Source organism: Ascaphus truei, chromosome 14, assembly GCF_040206685.1.
Source record: "Ascaphus truei isolate aAscTru1 chromosome 14, aAscTru1.hap1, whole genome shotgun sequence".
NCBI lineage: Eukaryota > Metazoa > Chordata > Amphibia > Anura > Ascaphidae > Ascaphus > Ascaphus truei.
This window is the reverse complement of record NC_134496.1, coordinates 45,978,727-45,997,150: the sequence shown is the minus strand read 5'-3', so window position 1 is coordinate 45,997,150 and position 18,424 is coordinate 45,978,727. Positions and strand designations below refer to the sequence as shown.

The 18,424-nt window shown below is 46.2% G+C and overlaps 1 protein-coding gene and 1 pseudogene across 2 annotated transcripts in view; one reads left to right on the top strand and one right to left on the bottom strand.

Moving 5' to 3' along the window:
* The window catches only part of KCNMB2 (potassium calcium-activated channel subfamily M regulatory beta subunit 2), a 228,062-nt gene that overhangs the window by 69,832 nt on the left and 139,806 nt on the right, over positions 1–18,424 (top strand). The gene's annotated exons all lie outside the window — the stretch shown is intronic.
* Positions 5,983–6,056, bottom strand: LOC142466281 (U2 spliceosomal RNA; annotated as a pseudogene).

Sequence of the window (18,424 nt, the reverse complement as noted above, 5' to 3'; positions counted from 1 at the left end):
CGGAAGCGACAGCAGTCCCAAGCAAAATAGCAACAGCTCCAAGGTACTCTCTCCATTCGTGCAGTAATGTCAGCCACAAACTCGCCTCTTTGGGAAACGCCCTACGCGTTTCATCACTAAGGACTTCGTCAGCCATCTGTGCTGAAGTAGGGATATTCTGAAAACCTGACGTGTTGGGGGAGGGGGGGCGGGGGGTCCTTGAGGCCTGAAGTTGAGCAACCCAGCTTTTGGAAATCTTCGTGACCCTGATGAAGATTCCCTAGAGAACCAAAACGGTAGATTTTTGTTTGTTTATGGAATACAATTTTTGAAAACTTACCTTGATGTGCTTGTGTCTTCTTCGAGCCATTGGTTTGGGTGACATATATATATTTTATAGTGACTATTTTTGATACGAGCAATTGCCAGAATTCGCTTTAGTAATTATGAGCAGTGTGACTAGTGCTTTATAGATATATATATTTTAATTAAATTGAGCGACAGTGGGTATTCAAATTTAGATGCAGTGATAGGAGAAGGGAAAAGCTAAGGCTAACGAATTGTCCTGCAATCTCTGAAGAAGGGAGAGCCTCACCATACTGACAGATACTGAAGGAAGGTGGCTTACAGTCTTTGTAAGCCATTGATTTTGTTCAGCTTCTCCCACATGCAAACGTTACTTTATAAAAACACAGCTCAGATGAAAGAAAAAAGAGTGGAATTGGGAAAAGTAGTAAAATTCACAGTAAGAGAAGAGACATTTAGTCTTTGAAGGATAAATATTCTTAGCAAATGAATGTTGGTTTATACTGGCCACAATCTTTAATACGGAGAGAACTGCCCAATATTACTGGATTTCTAATCCGCTTTACATTTACGGTAGCAAACCCAGTGTAAACGACTACACTAATGTTTATTAAATGTACTGCAATTATTTAAATTTTTCTCATCAATTGTACATTTTTTTACCAAACCAGACTAAACGTGAATTTATTCTGCCTTTTGTAGGCGTTTTATTGAGATTGAATTTATCCAGAAACATTATCATTTTAGAGAGATCAAATGAATCATGCATATGCAAATGTACATCACGCCTTCGTGAATAACTATGCAATCCAAACAGAATGACATTTGCTTGTTTCAAACTTCAATTTTATTTTCCCTTTTATTGACGAATCCTCTGCATTTTAATCACCCTCTTCAGTGTTTCCTGAAGTCTTCTGTCATTTTAGGAAATTAGAGATCTTTAGATTAAGAAAATCCATCTTGATTTGTCAATTAACACCTGGAATTAAGTTGATTGCTATTTTTAGAGAGGAAGGTGAATCACAAGATGCTTTCAGCTAAGAGTGGAAGTTTAGAAGGGGCGGAGGAGAAGGGAAGGGCTCTTAATCAAGATGTGACTGTCCTCTGTGCGGCAGTCATTATGGAGTGATGTACGCAGGCGCCAGGCTCACACTGATGTGAGCTATGCGGTGCGCATGCGCGGACCCCCGCCGCAGCCGTGATGTCACGGCTGATTCCGTTTTCGCGCCGTTTGCCAGCTGCAGTGATTCACGATGGGTGAGTGAAGGGTGTGTGTGTGTGTGTGTGTATGTGTATATATATATATATTTATGAGTGTGTGTGTGTGCTTTATTGATATGTGTCAGCACTCACCTTGACAAAGACTGCGTGGCAGTCGAAACGTTGGTTTCATTGCTGAATAAATGTTCTAAACAGAATACTGTGTTGCCTGGATTACTGCTTTCTTATGTGACCCCTTTTGGACCCTTCAGGACAGTCCCTTCTATTCGTGAGCACCGGCGTTTGATATATTTGTTACATACAGAGGGAACGTGTACAGTACCAGACAGCCACTCTATATGACTGTCCTCTGACGGACAGGGGTCCCAGATAAAGTGACTTGCTCCATGAGACCTTTGGCAAGTCATTGTAACTCACTGTTTCATTTATTAGAAACAGTAAGCTCTTCAGCGCAAGCAATGACCGTACAAAATATATTATTATGTCCAAGAGTTAAGGAGTCATGCAAATAATCAGTTCTTACAGCAAGCTTGCAGGTTCCAGAAACACTGGGGCATCAAACAAGTGGCAGAATTGTTTCACATTTTGATGGCACTCTTTTACATACATTGAGCAGATTATGTCAGAATACCTTTGATTTATATTTATCTTGTGTGTAAATGGGAATCCAAGCAATGTGGGATGTATATCTTATTAGGGAATTAGTTATAATGGAGACAGTAATTAATTCTAAATGAGACGGCCGTAACCTTTTTGTATCGAATATTACAATCTCTAGATGGATGTTTTGTTGTTAATTTGCCATTGAGACCACTTTTAAAACCACTGTTGCGACAATAGCTTCAAACAAATTACTCCATAAGACAGGGGTTCTCAACACCAATCAACAGCCAACCCCCCCCCCCCCTCCTCCTCCCCCACCCAACAGGTCAGTTTTTCAGAATATCCCTGCTTCAGCACAGGTGGCTCAATCAGAGGATCAGTTGAAGTCGACTGAGCCTCTGAGCCACCTGTGCTGAAGCAGGGATATGCTTGATTGGGGGGATATTGAGGGCTGGAGATGAGAACCTCTGCTGTAAGGCACTCTTGGATCTGCTAGTAGTGAAGGAATTACTGCACGGATAGCAGGCTTTTAAATCCCCTCGCCTGTGATGCCTTCCGCTATACTGCTGCTCATTCACTCTGTGGGCTATTAAATTGCGAAGCAATGTTGCATAAAGGTGAAAATCTGAAAAACAAAAATGATACACCTTCACGACTAAATCACGTGCGGGGAAGGTAGGATACCAGCATCGGAGTTTAGTGTTCCACAATTGAACACTATCCCATATCCTGTGAAGCCACTTCCTAGTGCCGGAGAAGGGAACAGCTTCCTTCAAATGAATGGGCGTTAAACTTTTTTGAGGCATTGTTGTGGCCTTGATACAACTAATTGCAGTAATACTTTCTAGTTATGGGACTCAAAGCGCTTCACAATTACAAAAAAGCACACAGTACACTGGAATTTCTGACAGACACAGGGGGCCGCCGATAGGGGGGGGACAAAAGGTAAAGGGGGCCCGGTGGCCGGCGCTGCAATTGGCCCCGACTTCTGGCCAGGCCCGGGGGCTGGGCCCCCGGCTCTCCATCAGATGCAGGCCTTCCTGTCCCACGCCGAGCTTCCAGCCTCTGACGTTAGCGCGCCTCAGCTTCCGGTGCGCGCTTACTGGAAGATCGGTGTGGGAACACAGAGTGACGGGGCCTGCCGCTGATGGAGAGTCTGGGCCCAGCCGCGACTGGCAGCCGGGCCTAGCCAGAGGTTGGCCCCAACTTGCCGTGCCGGCCGCCAGACCGCCGCAGCCACCTGTCCTAACCATCCCCAAGGTTTGTCTACTTTTTTGATATGTATTGGGGGGAGTGGGGGTCTTTTTATATGTATTGGGGGAGTGGGGTTATTTTTATATGTATTGGGGGGCAGTGGGGGTCTTTTTATATGTATTGGAGGGTGTGTGGTTATTTTTATATGTATTGGGGGGCAGTGGGGGTCTTTATATATGTATTGGGGGGTCTTTTTATATGTATTGGGGAGTGGGGTCTTTTTTATATGTCTTGGGACTTTTTTATATGCGTTGGTTTTTTTTTTAATATGCATTGGGAGTTTTTTTAAATGCATTGGGGTTTATTTTAATATGCATTAAGGTTTTTATATGTATTGGCGGTCTTTTTTTATATGTATTGGGGAGGTGGGGACTTTTTTGGTATTGGGGAGGTGGGGGTTGTATATATTTGGGGATTGCAGATTTTTTTGTATGTATTGGGGTGGGAAGTTTTTTGTATTGGGGGATGGGTTTTTTGGTATTTATTTTGTGTGGGGGAATTATGTGAGGGGGGAGGGAATTGAGTGAGACTGGTGTAATTGACGGAAGGGGGAGAGGAGAGAGGGAGTGAGGAAAAGGGAGAAGGGGAAAAAAATACATGTGAGGCGAGGGGGGCAGGGATTGAGGGGGGCAGGGATTGAGGGAGAGTGGGGTAATTGATGGAGGGGGGAGAGAGAGGTGAGACTGAGGGGAGAGAAATACATGGGAAAAGGGAGGGAAATAGAGGTGGCTCACGGGGTGTAAAATGGGGGGCTAGTGAGGTGTGAAATAGGGCTCGCAACACTGCCATTTAAGTAAAAGTTGCGCCCTAAAAAAATGGTAGGTGTGCTATGGGTGGGGGGGGGGGGGGAAGGCCTGCTCCTTGCATTTGTCCTGGGCCCCAAGATTTCTGTTGGCAGCCCTGCAGACACAAGCCCGAGATCAGTTTATAATCGATGTGTTTGTTACCTGAAGCAGATATAGGGAATTTTCCCAAGGTCACAAGGAGCTGATACCAGGCATTGAACCAGGCTGGCCAGAGTAAAGCCAAGTATTGTTGTTTAACAGAGTTAGTGTCTTTACTCACTGAGCCACTCCTCGTTGGTGTAGTGATCTTACTTGGTCCATAGTTCTGTACCCAAGAAGAAGAGACCTGTGATATAACAATAGTCCTCTATAAAGTTGTTACAGTTAAAAGCTATCACAACCTCCAAATCCACACACTTTTTTTTTGTATCACAACATATTGCAGGTTATCATATGATTTAATATAATGGTCGTGTGTATATATATATATATATAATCAAAGGCTCCTTACCAGGCAGACCAGAGAATCCAGGGAATCCAAAGTAGGCACAGCAAGGAAGAGACAGCACACTTATTAGCAAAAAGAATGGTATTAGTAAAGCAGGCACAAAACACCAACGTTTCGGTCCTAATGTTTAGGACCGAAACGTTGGTGTTTTGTGCCTGCTTTACTAATACAATTCTTTTTGCTAATAAGTGTGCTGTCTCTTCCTTGCTGTGCCTACTTTGGATTCCCTGGATTCTCTGGTCTGCCTGGTAAGGAGCCTTTGATTATATTCATTCATATGGGACTAAGCACCTGTCTTCATCTGTATTTGTGTGCCATCTGCTCTGTTACATATATATATATATATATATATATATATGCAAATATAGCTGTATGCTCATCTGCATGTCTTAGGCAGGTCTGCAACCCCACCTTTCCCCCATTATCACCCAGCATACAGCACTTCCACTGCAGCAAGGGATTCTGGGAAATGACATGCAAATGAGCACACAGTGTCACTTTTTGCCTCAATAACCATTTTTAACATGGTTCCCTATAGGCTTAAGCTTGCTGCATGGTCACAGCTTTGAGCACAGCCAGGGTTAAGGTGCATACCCAGAAAACCACCCACAGACAGGTTTTTTTTTTTTTTTTTTTTTGTAGCCCGGGTGGTGAAAAAGTGATTTCACCTCTAAAAACCGTGCTCATGGTCAAGTGAGACCAGGTGCGCAAAGCTTGTGACTATAGGCTCCGGAGAGCTGCAAGTCCATGACATGGTCAGTCCTCTTCAGCCACGAGGGCCAGGAAAAGTCCTGATGTTACACCGACGTCGTCATCCGAAGAATCCGACGTCCATCCTGTTCCCTCCTAGTGCAGCAGACGCCGCAGGAGGGTCCAAGTCTTTAGGGCTTTCGGCTCACACCTACTCGCCCACCGCAGTCTTCTCCCGAGGGAATGGCGACCACCGACCAGCACACAGCCTTGCATTCTCCGAAGAAAATTAGGTGACTGATAACCCAAAAAATAAAAAAACACAATCCATGGTGCGAGTGCTCCAGTGCGCTGTGCAATGCAGTGCAGTAAGTGCTCAGACGAAACGACAAAAAAAAGTGTGCACAAGTGCACGCCAGACCCGGAAGCCTGGCGGGTAAAAAAATAATGGCAAACCCCTCAGCGGAAGGCAATAAGGGGTGCCAGTGCAGAAAATGTAGGGGTGTGCAAATCTTATCCGTGCAAAAGTCGAAGTGCGTGTGGCAACACTTGACTCCACCAGGTTAACCACTCCTGGGGTGCCGTGATAAAAATAGCCCGGGCTACATATCCGCCTTCTCAGCCCATGACCAGACCAAGTGATGCAACTAGTGCCATCCTTCACAGGACAGACACTACACTTGATCTTAGCCAAAAGGCCGAGAAGCGATCCCCCAGTTTCCACCTTGATGGGTCTCATCAGTGTGGGGTTGATTTTACTGGGAATGCAAGAGAGGCTTATGGGATAGGCTAAACCATAATACTGAGTTAAGTTATGGTGAGTAAAAAAAGTGACAAAAACCCTCCACAGGAAAGCAAATATGCAAATATAGCTGTATGCTCATCTGCATGTCTTAGGCAGGTCTGCAACCCCACCTTTCCCCCATTATCACCCAGCATACAGCACTTCCACTGCAGCAAGGGATTCTGGGAAATGACATGCAAATGAGCACACAGTGTCACTTTTTGCCTCAATAACCATTTTTAACATGGTTCCCTATAGGCTTAAGCTTGCTGCATGGTCACAGCTTTGAGCACAGCCAGGGTTAAGGTGCATACCCAGAAAACCACCCACAGACAGCTGTTTCGACCTTGATGGGTCTCATCAGTGTGGGGTTGATTTTACTGGGAATGCAAGAGAGGCTTATGGGATAGGCTAAACCATAATACTGAGTTAAGTTATGGTGAGTAAAAAAAGTGACAAAAACCCTCCACAGGAAAGCAAATATGCAAATATAGCTGTATGCTCATCTGCATGTCTTAGGCAGGTCTGCAACCCCACCTTTCCCCCATCATACAGCACTTCCACTGCAGCAAGGGATTCTGGGAAATGACATGCAAATGAGCACACAGTGTCACTTTTTGCCTCAATAACCATTTTTAACATGGTTCCCTATAGGCTTAAGCTTGCTGCATGGTCACAGCTTTGAGCACAGCCAGGGTTAAGGTGCATACCCAGAAAACCACCCACAGACAGCTTTTTGTTTTGAAAATTCTTTTATTATGCAGCGAATCTTTACAACAAGATTATAACAGTACATAAATCATTTTCCAAACGAAAAAAAACAACCGCGACGTTAACAACGGCGCAGTGCATATCCCACACAACTCACATACATTTTTATTAATGGTTTCCCCAAAAGTAAAAAAACTGTGACAAACACGGCGGTGCAGTGCATTTATACGTATGCACCGCACCACAGACATGACATATCATACACACATTATCTCTAACTTTATTGCACAGAAAAACTTTTGGGGCGGGGGAGTAAGGGGGGGTGGGGAGGGGGGTGTTTAGTCCTCCTCCTCAGGGCCGTCAAAGATGGAATAGTCCTTGAGCAGGCTGTGGAGCAGCCTGCGACAGTCCTGTACCGACATCCTCTTCCTCCCCTTGATCAAACGTTCCCTGGCGAATAGTAAAACGTCCTTGAAACAGCACATTAGACGCCAACCGGCTTCGATTGCGTCCTCTGTGTGTGTTCCTGTGAAAAGTCCGTGGAACACCGAGTAGTACGTGACGCACTTCCTCGGTATATAATCCTTTAAGTCAGTGTCCAGCGCGCGCAGCAAGGCCTGCGCAAAGGGGCAGTTCCAGAAGAGGTGTATGATGCTTTCCTCCACTGGGTTGCACCTGGGGCAGTGCCTCACGAGGCTGAGTTTACTCTGGTACTTGTCCGCATTCACAGGGAGTCCCCCGTGTATGGCCTGCCAAGCAATGTCTTTGTGTTTGTTCATTAGTCTTTTCGATGCCACATTCCTCCACACCGTTCCAAAGGTGTTGGGGTGGAGACCTGGGACCGATTCCATGATGTCTTTAGCCCTGATCATTTTGTAGATGACCTTGGGCTTCCACAGGTCTGGTTTTACTCCCTCCAGATTGTTCTGCCTCACAAACTTCTTCACGTCCTTGTAGAACCAGGGCGTGTGCCAGCTGTAAGGGATGGAGCTGTCCCACTTGTCCCACCCCAGTGCTCTCCAGAGCGGCAGGAGTAGGAGGCGGGACATGGAGTAGCCAGAGGAGTCTTTGTCGCAGTCTCTCAGGGTGATCCGCACGCAGTTGCTTACAAAGAAGGCGCGCAGCATAGTGGGGATGTCAGGGATTCCTCTACCCCCCTTGTGCGGCTCTTTGTACATCACCTCGCGCTTTCCCCTCTCAAACTTGGCCCCCCAGACAAAGCGGAACACTGCCATGGAGATCTCCTGGCAGGTTCTGGTCGAAGGCGGGTATGCCTGGGCCACGTACTGCAGTACAGGGAGGGTCTCGTTCAGCAGTACCAGCTTTTTCCCCTCAATGGTGAGGGGTCTGAGGCGCCACAATCCGATCTTCTGCTTCACCTTGTTCAGCCTCTCGTTCCAGCTCTTCAGGGCAGCGGCCTCGCTCCCCACACCAAACCAGACTCCAAGGATTTGAATGAGGCCTGCTCTGATGGGGAAGGGGAGGGGGTCGGCAGTCAGGTTCCAAAGCCCAAATAGCTTGGTCTCTGACTTCCCGCAGTTGACTTTTGCTCCTGAAGCTTTCCCGAAATCCTCGCACGTCTGGACCAGCGTCTTCACCGACCGGCTATCTGCGCAGAAGATGGTGACGTCATCCATGTAGAGCGAGCACTTCACTTCGCGTCTCTGGTGTCCTGGCACGACGATCCCTCTGATCTCTGCGTCTCGTCTGATGCACTGGGCGAAGAGCTCTATACAACAGACAAAAAGGAGAGGTGAAAGAGGGCAGCCCTGCCTAACCCCTGAGAGGACAGGGAAGGGGTTAGTCTTCCATCCGTTCACGATCGCCACACTGCAAATGTCAAGGTACATCAGGTTAACATAAGAACAGAACATCTCCCCCATCCCATACTCACGCAGCACCCTGCCCATGAAATCATGGGAGACACGGTCAAAGGCCTTCTCCTGATCAAGGGTGACCAGGGCCGCGTGTACACGGCGGTCTTTGATGTAGTGGACTGTGTCTCTGATTAGGGCGAGGCTGTCTGCGATCCTGCGTCCGGGGATGCCGCACGTCTGGTCTGGGTGGATGATCTGGCTGATGACCTTCTTCAGTCTGTTCGCTAGGACTTTTGCTAGGATCTTGTAGTCCGCATTCAGGAGGGAGATGGGACGCCAGTTCTTGAGGTCGCACCTCTCCCCCTTCCGTTTGTACAAGAGCGTCAGCATTCCTTCCCTCAGCGTTGGGGGCATCCTACCTTCTGCTTCCATTTCCCTGTAAAGCTCGAGCAGGTCCGGGCCGATCAGGTCCCACAGCTTCGTGTATAACTCAGCTGGGATACCATCTCCGCCCGGCGTCCTACCCTTCTTAAAGGATTTGGTTGCAGCGTGGAGCTCCTCCAGCGTCAGGGGGGCGTTCATGGCTGCTTTTCCTGCCGGGTCGATGGTGTTTGTAATCCCTGACAGGAATTTGTCAGCCTGGTCTCGGTCTGATGCTTTTGGGGAGTAGAGGTCTTCATAGAAATCTTTCACGACTCCCATGACTTCCTCCTTCCCCTGCTGCACGTTGCCATCTTTGTCTCGCAGCTCCCTCAGGGGCATGTGGGCAGAGTGGAGTTTCTTGAAGAAGAAGGCATTGCATTTCTCCCCCCTCTCAAGGTTCTCCACCTTGGAACGGAAGATGATTCGTCTGGATTCCTCCTCAAAGTGCTTTTGCAGGCTCTCCTTGGTTTCCTCCAGGTCGTCATCCACGTTCCATCCACAGCGTTTGAGGTCATGCAGGGACTGCAGCTTGCGCTGCAGGCCCTCGAACTCCCCCTTCCTCTCACACGCCAGGCGTCTGCCCTTTGCCTGCAGGAAGCAACGGATCCTTATCTTCGTGAATTCCCACCACTCTGCAGTGCTGGGGAAACAGGCCTTTTCTTCTTTCCATGCTGTGTATGCTGTTCTCAGCTCCTCCATGATCTCCTCCCTTTCCAGCAGTGCGCAGTTCAGCTTCCAGGATCCTGGCCCTAGGGGGAAACCTCCTCCCAGGCGCCCCTGGAGATGAATGGCTCTGTGGTCAGAGAAATGTACTGCGACCATGGAGTGCTGTCTGTGCTGTACCTGCTTGGTGGTCAACAGGAAGTCAATCCGAGAACGCACGGAACCATTTGGGTGGCACCAAGAGTAGTTTGCGGCGCCTGCTCCCATAGATCCTACCACGTCCTTCAGGGATGCCTCCCCAATCATCGCCATGAGTAGCCTGGACGTCACATCTATCTTTGATGATTTGCTGGGGGGCACGCGCCCCCCCACCTCAATCGTGCAGTTGAAATCCCCACCCATCACCACTGCCCTGGAGGTTGCGAGCCAAGGACGAAGGTGCTGGAAAAGTTCCAAGCGCTCATTTCTCCGGGGGGCGGCGTACACATTGATGAGCCTAATCGGCTCCCCTGCCCACGAACCGTCTACGACCAGTAGTCTGCCGCAGACGAGTTCATTGACAGAATCAACAGTGAAACATCCCCCCCGGATCAAAATGGCTACACCCGCGTTCCTGCACCCGTTCCCCCCAGACCAGTAGGAGGGGCCGTGAGACCACTGCCCGCTCAGGTGCCTGTAGGATCGAGAAAAAGGTAAGGCACATTCCTGTAGCATATACACATCACATTTCTGTAAAGAAAGGAATGTTAGTACTCTGGCACGTCTCATCCGCTCTCCTATGCTCCTTACGTTAATGGAGAAAATGTTAAAAGACGCCATTAGTTTGGGGATAAAGGGTTGGACAGACTTGCAGTGATACTAGTTACCATCCTCAATGGCGTGGGTGGTCTTGTTGATCTCCTCGCACAGCTGGTCTAGCAGATCCATGGTTTGCCCAAGGTTGTCATGGAGGAGGAGGGTCTCTGCTGCCTCTCGCCCCTCTCTTATGAGCTCTTCCACGGTCACTTGTGTCTCGCTAGGTGGCTGTTCTAAAATGGCCGCCTGCTCCTCTGCAATGGCTGCCTCCTGCATCTCTGCTTCCTCCTCCTCCAGGTCGCTTTCAAGGTCACTGTCAGCGTCGCTGGAAGTGGGTGAGTCGCCGATTTGCATTTGGGCTCTCTTCTGCTCCAGCCCCTGGTGCGGGCTATCCGTCTCAGGGGCTCTCCTCTTTATTCCCTGCTTCTCCGTTCCGGTCTGGGCTATGGGGGCAGTATCTGTAGCAAGGGAGGAAGAGGGAGGAGGTGCAACAGCCTCGGGGCTGGGGAGAGGTGTTACAGAGGGAGGGGCTGCAGCCTCATGGAGCGTGGGGGGGGCTGCAGTGGAGGGTTGGGAGGAGGGGGCAAGGGGTGGTGGGTGGGCGGGGAGGGTTGGGGTAGGGGGAGGGTGGGGGTTTGCAGCAGCAGTGGGTGTGGGAGGGAGTGTTGCTGCAGGGGTGAGGGTGGGAAGGGGTGGGGTGGGGGCTGCTACTGAAGGGGCAGCGGGCTCAGGAGCCGCGGGCTCAGGAGCCAGAGCGGGCGCTGCTTGGGTGGCCTCCTTTTCCCTTTGCTCCTTCTGATACTTACCCCCTTGTGCCTTTACGGGTTGGTTTGCAGGGGGCTTCTTGGCTGCCTTCTGGGTTGCTGTCAGGGGCGCGCCCGGTGTTGCGCCTTTCGCCGCAGCCTCTGCGTAGCTCCTGACCCTCAGCTGGCAGTCCCGGAACATGTGGGTTGTCTCTCCGCACAGGTCACAGGTTTTCTGGCGGGGACAATCCTTAGTTTCGTGTCCGGTGTTCTAGCAGTTTCTGCAGGCTTTCAGGGTGCACTGTTTCCACTGATGCCCCAGGTTCCCGCAATTACCGCAGGTCTGGGGCTGGTCAGGGTAAAAGATCCTCCCTGAGCTGCCCGCAAGTGAAAAACTGGGAGGGAGGTGGTGCAGCCGATCTGCCGCTTCTGGATTTGGCCACAAGCGAACTACCATACTCCACTTTCCCACCCAGTACCCCAACTTGTCCTTGATCCTGCTCGGCTCCTTCACCACGGTGCAAGAGCGCCGCAGAAAGGTAGCAATATCCTTTCCAGGGATATGGGGGTTCCTCACCGTCACAGTGATCCTCTTCTCGTCCCTCTGGATAGGGCAGTTCACGTCGAACTCTGAGAAGGGGACCTCCTGTTTCAGGGTCTGGAAAGCCTCCCAGTACCTCCCGCAGGCTCCCGCCGTGGCGAATGTGACGAAAAACAGGCCACCCCTGAGGTCCTGGATGCTCAGGATCTCGTCCGGAGTAAAGCCTGCTTTGCTCACCAGCTCCTTGGCAAAGGTCTCAGCGTCCAATAGAGGGCGCTGTCCATCGACCTCCCTCAGCTGCATCACCACCGTCTGCCTCATCCAGGGTTCCAGGCGGGGGATCCTCCTGTTGCTGCTGCTCCCAGCTCCAGGGTTGGAGCTGGGGCCGCCGCTGCTGGTGCTGGCAGTGGGGGTGAGGCCGCTGGGGGTGGCAACGTCGCCTGAGCCGCTGGAGCTGGTTGCCGCTGGGCCTCCTCCGTCCGTCTCCTGGCTGCTGGGGACCATCTCTGGGGGTGCCGTGTGCTTCTCCTTCTTTGTCATCTTCTTCTTCTTCTCCTTGTGCAGGGTGGTCCCGGCGGGCTCCATGGCAACCTCCATCCTCTTGATCTTAGCCAAAAACCCACCCACAGACAGCTGTTTCGACCTTGATGGGTCTCATCAGTGTGGGGTTGATTTTACTGGGAATGCAAGAGAGGCTTATGGGATAGGCTAAACCATAATACTGAGTTAAGTTATGGTGAGTAAAAAAAGTGACAAAAACCCTGCACAGGAAAGCAAATATGCAATTGATGAGACCCATCAAGGTCGAAACAGCTGTCTGTGGGTGGTTTTCTGGGTATGCACCTTAACCCTGGCTGTGCTCAAAGCTGTGACCATGCAGCAAGCTTAAGCCTATAGGGAACCATGTTAAAAATGGTTATTGAGGCAAAAAGTGACACTGTGTGCTCATTTGCATGTCATTTCCCAGAATCCCTTGCTGCAGTGGAAGTGCTGTATGATGGGGGAAAGGTGGGGTTGCAGACCTGCCTAAGACATGCAGATGAGCATACAGCTATATTTGCATATTTGCTTTCCTGTGGAGGGTTTTTGTCACTTTTTTTACTCACCATAACTTAACTCAGTATTATGGTTTAGCCTATCCCATAAGCCTCTCTTGCATTCCCAGTAAAATCAACCCCACACTGATGAGACCCATCAAGGTCGAAACAGCTGTCTGTGGGTGGTTTTCTGGGTATGCACCTTAACCCTGGCTGTGCTCAAAGCTGTGACCATGCAGCAAGCTTAAGCCTATAGGGAACCATGTTAAAAATGGTTATTGAGGCAAAAAGTGACACTGTGTGCTCATTTGCATGTCATTTCCCAGAATCCCTTGCTGCAGTGGAAGTGCTGTATGCTGGGTGATAATGGGGGAAAGGTGGGGTTGCAGACCTGCCTAAGACATGCAGATGAGCATACAGCTATATTTGCATATTTGCTTTCCTGTGGAGGGTTTTTGTCACTTTTTTTACTCACCATAACTTAACTCAGTATTATGGTTATATATATATATATATATATATATATATATAAATATATATATATAAATATATATATATATATATAAATATATATATAAATATATATATATGTGTGTGTATATATATATATATATATATATATATATATATATATATGTGTATATATATACTATATATATGGCACTGAAGGCTGTTATGCACAGAATTGTTAATGTGGGGGATTTTTATACACTAGTGCTGCTAGACAGGCTGAAGTAACATATTTTTTATATGATTCTCCAAGTCTATGGTACTTCACAGTACAGTTCCCCTAAATGCCATGAAATTGCTCTTTTCATTACATTGGTCTTTATGAGTACAGTTCTCTGCAGCTCATTATGTAAAAATTCATTTCACAAGAATGGAATCTCCTTGAGCTAGAGACACTAATACAATTCATATCAGTTACAATATAATATATGTCAACAAGCATTGTATATTTAATAGGGATATTAAAAGAAGCGTTAAATATACGCCGGCAGCTGCAAGTTCCATACATTTACACGGAGCACTGATGCCTACCCCCATAGCAGATGGAAAGAAAATACCTTTCAGCATATGGTAGCTATAAGAGAGTAAGAAATGCAAAATCCCAAAAGTTAGATGTCTGAATTTAACAGCTTCTTAAAGCAGCGGTCAAAGCTGCCATTTTTTTCTCCCTTTAATATGTGCATCAACACAAGCCACACAATGAAAAGAAATTAGCTAGGTTGCCGATCGATCCGTTTTCTTGTGATCAATCAGTGTAGATTCGGCTCAAGTGTTCACTAAATGGCCATCAGTGCAGCAGAAGAGGACTAAATATGCAAAGTTCTGTGGGGAAGATCATGTGACCAGGCATTCACTAGATACAATTGGTGCACTGCTAGAGAGAGGGCAGGGCTCAAAAAGGGGTGTGCCCGAGCATGTTTCAGAAGAGGAAGGGGATATGACTTTGTAACTGGTTGCTATAGAAACAAATAATGCATATTACATTATAATACATTAAAAATTACATTCAGAGTTTTTTTTTTTTAAATGCTACAAGTATTTTCTCACAGCACAGAAGTGATTTATTAAAAAACACACGTAGGATATTGCTTGGTCTGCAGCTATCAGATAAGATAAAATGTCCCACTTGTTTGAATGACACCTATGGTATTCATAAATAATCAAACAATTGGTGCACTACTAGAGAGAGGGCAGTGCTCAAAAAGTGATGTGCCAGAGCCTGTTTCGGAAGAGGGAGGGGACCTGACTTTGTAAATTGTTGCTATAGAAACAAAAAAGGCTTGTTACATTATGATACATTAAAAATGTTAGTCCGAGTTGTTTAAAAAAAAATTCTACAAGTATTTTCTCCTAGTACAGAACTGATGAATTTAAAAAACCACATATAGGATATTGCTTTATAGACACTCGAATCGTCCACTGGGCAATTGGAATCTAAAACTATAGAAATAGTTATTAGAACATAGTATTTTTTAGCACAATTTCCCTCACACAGCAGTCTTCTGCACAGCATAGAAAACTCAGGTTTGTGACCCTGCTGCTTTTTAAATGTTTTACCTACTGTATAAGCATTAGACAGGACAGGTTTTCCAGCGATGAGCTGTCGTAGTATATTTACTTGTAGTGAAAGATTTAAAGCAGGGGTGGGCAACACCTGTTCTCAGGGGCCATCAACAGGTCAGTTGTCAGATATCCCTGCTTCAGGACAGGTGGCTCAAACTGTGGCTCAGACTGAGCCACTGATTTGAGCCACCTGTCCTGAAGCAGGGACTGATTGAGCCACCTGTGCTGTAGCAGGGTTATCCTGAAAACCTGACCTGTTTGGAGGACTGGCGTTGCCCAGCCCTGAGTTAGAGGCTTCAGACCATCTGTGTTTAAAGAAAGGGAAATTAAAAATGACAATAAAAAAAACATACAATTAAAAAAAAATTAAACAGCATTCCACACATTTTCCCAATATCATTATAAACATTATCTTAGTACACAATGCGAGTAAAATGTTTAACATTTCACCATTTCTACCATTAAACAAAGCGAAGGAGATGTTTCAAATGTTGAAAAAAATAATTGTTGAGCTAGTTTCTCACATTTTAAGCGGATGATAACCCCAGGAGTTAAAAGCACCTAGGAAACGGCAGAGAAATTGCTGAATCAAAGGACAGGGACAGAAATGCAGAATTCGATCTATCACGTTATAATAGGTGTGTTTGCTTAACTCTTCCAGCAACGATAAAGAACAGGTATGAGCACGTTCACATCTGAAACAAGCCCACCACCCGGCCCCGATAATCACACGGAACACCGACATTCCACTGCAGCAAAGGAGTCTGGGTAATGACATGAAATCAGGGCTGGCCTTAGGCTTTGCTGGGTCCAAGGCGGCACCCTGGCTGTGGGTCCGGTCCCCCCCCTGTAAAAAAAAAGTAAAGGAGACTTACCTTGACGAGCGGTCCTCCTTCGCCAGCGTTGCAGCATCATGTGGCATTGCCATGGCAGCCATGTGTTCGGAGCTGCTCTATTTGATGTTGGTTACCATGGCAACGCGACGCTCCAGGAGGCGACCCGCTCCGGAAAAGATAAGACCCTTCTCACAAAGGAACAAAAACACACACACCCTACGTTTCCTCCTCTCCCAGGAGGAGGCAGCGCGGGGGCCCCGAAGACGCGGGAACCAAGGCGGCTACATTGCTTGCCTGGCCCTAAGGCCCGACATTCTCCATACCACCCGAGCTCCTCCTCCCACAGAGTGTCTAACAGAGCTAAATACCTTGAAGTATTGATGCTAAGGGATGCAGTATGAAAATGGTCAGATGGGTTACTCTGTTTTATTTATAAATTGATACTTCCACTTTCTTTCCTGTTTTTTTTTTAATACAAACATGGATTTACTTTAAAGTAATGTCTCTATTTTCCTTTTGAACAACATAACCTTAACTCTATGCCGGGACATACTTGAAAACGAGAGGTAACTCTCAATGTATTACTTCCTGCTAACACATTTTATAAATACATAAATAAATACAATTTTGTAGATGTTTCCAAAATGAGGCTTACACCACTTTATCTCACCAGTTACAATATCTTGACATCAGTCATTATAAAACAACTTATTTAAGATTCTTTGGCCCATGCTTTATGTAACATTTTGATGCCAAATTAACCAGGTGTTTCATACCCGATCTGTGGTCTCCAGACACCCCCAGTGCCTGAGCCCCGATACTTGCCCGGCGGACACGTGAACTTGCTCAAAGCTCACTCCCACGGCCAACAGACCGTTATCCGGAGGTAACACTGTGACTTTCTATTCATGACACTGCAACCATATGTTTGTGTCAAAACTAGCACAAAACAATGACAAAAAATCTTAGGAAACGGGGTCCCCAGAAGTAGGAGCACCATGGATGAGGTGTGTGTGTGTGTGTGTGTGTGTGTGTGTGTGTGTGTGTGTGTGTGTGTGTGTGTGTGTGTGTGTGTGTGTATAAATATTTAATTTATAAATATTGTGTATATACCGGTATGTGTGTGTGTATATACATATATAGTGCTAAAAGCATTCTCAAATACATTTTCTTCTGCACACTATATTGGCATATTTTTAAGTTGCAGAATATTGCAATAACATAGGGACAATATTGTATAAATTATATGGATTTACCACTGTAAATAAATGAGCCTGGAAAGTGGCAGTAGATAATTCATGTGGCTATGGCAATTTACATAACACATGTAAGAATGTTATTATGAAAATGATTATTCTTGTAATATGTAGGCAATTATCTGTTAGCATAGGTACCAGGGCACTTGATGGTTTTTCTAATTGAATACACATATATTAAACCAATTGAATCATTTTTGAAATATAGCATAATACTCTACATCTGTTCTGGTTTCTTGTTGAATGTCTAGGAATACAGATCTCATAAAATAGGGTAGAATTATGGTTGTAAATAAAGACAGAGCATATGGACTTAATAGTATTTTAATGGATATTCGATAAGATGTCGTGCCATCAATCCGTGATCTGTGGCATTGCAAATCCTCTGGCAGGATTCAGACAGTTTATTTCTAAAATTACAAGGCATGATCATGAATATGATTAGATTTTGATTTGGTAAACATTTTCAGCAACAAGGCAATGACAGGCAGAATTATTATGTTTGCGCCCATATTTACTGAGCTGTGTTATTCCCTAAAACACAGTATATCCCAGTTAAGTGAATAGGCTGTAAGATATCTTATGCAACAGCACTGCGTTGAAAATATTGCAGTTGTTCTTCAAGATATTCTGGTCTTCAGCTATATACTCATACCTGGAATCCTTTGCGGATAATTGGCAATATGTGTCATACAGTATACCTGAGCAATCAATATTTTATTGTACATGTTTTGGAATCTGTTCCCTCTAGTGCAGGTTCTAGACTTTATACAAGTGGATAGAACTGTACTGTAATAGAATGTACAGATAGATTATGGCAAGAAGACCAATTTACAGAAGACCTACAGTACAACCCTACAATTGCATTGCCGTGTTAACATATAAATATATATGTTATGTTGTGTTATGTTGAAGCTGGCATAATTGTTTGTTGTGTTATAATATAAATAAGTGCACTCGTGTGCTTTGTGCAATGCATTAAAAGCTAAATTCAGTGTTTCTTTTGCCCAAATTCCTAAAAATGACGTTTTCTTTCTTTTGATTCTGTGGGTTCCATTGTGTCCATTTTAACCCATCCTTTGTAAATAGGGTACTAAACAAATCTACTACTTTTGCTGCCCCAAAGGGCATCAACGCATTGCTTGGGAATATATTGTACTGTAGGAACCACGGAAAGGGTAAAGTAAAGATGCACAGATTGGAAAAGTAAGATCCAAAAGCCTAATTGGGAAAGCACACAAAATATCAAAAAGAAATTAAATTTAACAGGGTTTTTGAAAATAAATAAATCATAGCAGTCATTCCAAAGCCACTGATAACAGCTGAATGATAACCCAGTTGCTGGAAAATAACAAGAACTATTTTTTAGATTAAATATTATGACATAAATATTTCTCCA